This window comes from Ursus arctos, unplaced genomic scaffold (genome assembly GCF_023065955.2).
Source record: "Ursus arctos isolate Adak ecotype North America unplaced genomic scaffold, UrsArc2.0 scaffold_8, whole genome shotgun sequence".
NCBI classification, from domain to species: Eukaryota; Metazoa; Chordata; class Mammalia; order Carnivora; family Ursidae; genus Ursus; species Ursus arctos.
In genome coordinates this window covers 57,101,023-57,103,301 of record NW_026623100.1, presented here as the reverse complement: position 1 = coordinate 57,103,301, position 2,279 = coordinate 57,101,023, and positions in this window count along the sequence as shown.

Sequence of the window (2,279 nt, the reverse complement as noted above, 5' to 3'; positions counted from 1 at the left end):
GGAACAAGTTAGGGGTTTATAAAATTGTCCAGATAAGAAATAATGAGCACAATGGAGTATTATTTAGTCATAAAAAGAAACAAAATACTGGCATATGCTATGACACGGATGAACATCAAAAACATTATGCTAAATGACAGGAGCCAAACACAACAGGCCACATGCTCTATAACTCCATTCAGATGCAATGTCCAGAATTGGCAAATATATAGAGGTTGAAAGTAGATTATTTGTTGCCCGGGGATGGGAGGAGGAGCGACTGGGAGGATGGCAAGGGGGTGCTGTTTGGGAAGTGGGATGATGAAACTGTTCTAGAATTGATTGTAGTAATCAATACACAACTCTGGGAATATACAAAAAGCCATTGGATTCTACACTTTAAAAGGAAGAATTTATGATATGTGAATTACACCTCAATAAAAAATTTAAAAATACATATTTTTAAGAAAAACAATGAGGCTGGAACGAGAGCAAGTAGTAAAAATTCTCTGATTCTGTCCTGTGGAGCCGGGTTGATAGGGCCACCGCAAATCAGGGCAGGGAATTCAGGAGGATGACAAGCTCCTTTCTGGACATTTTGGTTTGAGGTGTCTGTGAAGTATCAAGAACGTGATGAACCATAGCTAGGGGAACCCCTGAGAGAGAGTCCAGAGATAAGGATTTGAAAGAATTCAGTGTGTATTTTGTACTTAAATCTATAGAAATGGATACAACATGGGCCAAGAGAGAGAAGGCTGGGGCCAGACCTCTGAAGGAAAGTCGTGTTGCAGAAACGGACAGAAGAGGTGCCCTCCAAGGAGGGGGATAAGAAATTGTCAGAAAGGAAGAGGTAAACCCACACCCTAACAGCTACCAAGTCCAGCAGCGGCCCTAACTCAGTGTTTCAAAATACCTGGGAGCGTCTCTAAACACGACTTTGCTAAATCAGGGAACTCGGTGGTCAAGTGCACCCACCCTGGACTCGGGAACACCACCGTGGCCCCGTGGCTCAGTCTACGAGCTGGACATGCCCCCCAGGCTTCTGTGTGTGGCTCCCCTGTCACGTGGTTGGGAACTTCGTGATCTCTTCATCTTGTCATCTGCATTTTCCCTGTTCTGCTAATGAAGGGGTTATGTTCAGCTTTCATCATAATTAGTGTTCATTTCATTCAAGTGCTTTGTAATTAATCTTTCATGCTAATTAATCTTTTTATACATTAATGTATCACAAAACATGGGAAAGCAAAACATTTTTCTTACTAGCAAATTGAATTAAGCTTCTTCAACCTAAAAGCAGGGTGGAAATAGAGCCAGGCAAACTAGGCCACAGAAAACTGGCCTTTGCTGCAAAACAGACTCTCCAGGCTACATTAAATTGTGCATTCAGAAAATTGGAAAAATAAGCTCCTCCAAACCATACCTTCCCCCATTTTCCTCAGTTAGCAAGGTATCCCTTCTTCACTGGCTTATGGTTTAAAAAAAATAAGAAGATTTTCAATACTCATTTTTAGATCTAGTCAGGATTTCTTTATTTGAATTTTCAATGTGGAATTATCGGCACATGCTGCCAGGGAAGGTGCTCCAAATTATGTCCTTTATTATTCCCTTTCAAGCAATAAACAGGCCTTACATGTAAGTCCTGCTTTATGATTTTAAACAATTGCTTTTACCTATTTTTTTCTGTCCTGACCCTCACAGCAATGTGTATAGAAAGAGCACGGTCAGGGAACAGGCTGATTGGGTTGAAACCCTGACCCCATCTTCCGAGCTATGTGGCCCTGGGCATGTCACTCTCTCTCCACCTACGTTTTCTCATTTCTAAAATGACTACTACTCACTGGGGTGGCTTGAAGATTAACCAAATTCATATATGCAAAATGCTTAGAACTCTACCTGGTATAGAGTAAATGCTCACTAAATATTACTGATATTGTAGTTACCGTTATTATCAACGTTTCCCAAGACCAGAGGCACAGAAAGGCAAAGCTTCTCAGCTAATACATAATACATAGCCTTAGCAGTTCAAATGTTTTCCACTGGGCTACGGGGCCAATACCAAACAAGGTTTTAGAGCATAACCCAGGACCTCAGTGAAGGCCCAGGAGGATGCTGGGTGATACTGAAGCAAGGATGTGCTTTTTTTTTTTTTTTAAGGTTTTATTTATTTATTTGACAGAGAGAGAGACACAGCGAGAGAGGGAACACAAGCAGGGGGAGTGGGAGAGGGAGAAGCAGGCTCCCAGCGGAGGAGCCTGATGTGGGGCTCGATCCCAGAACGCCGGGATCACACCCTGAGCCGA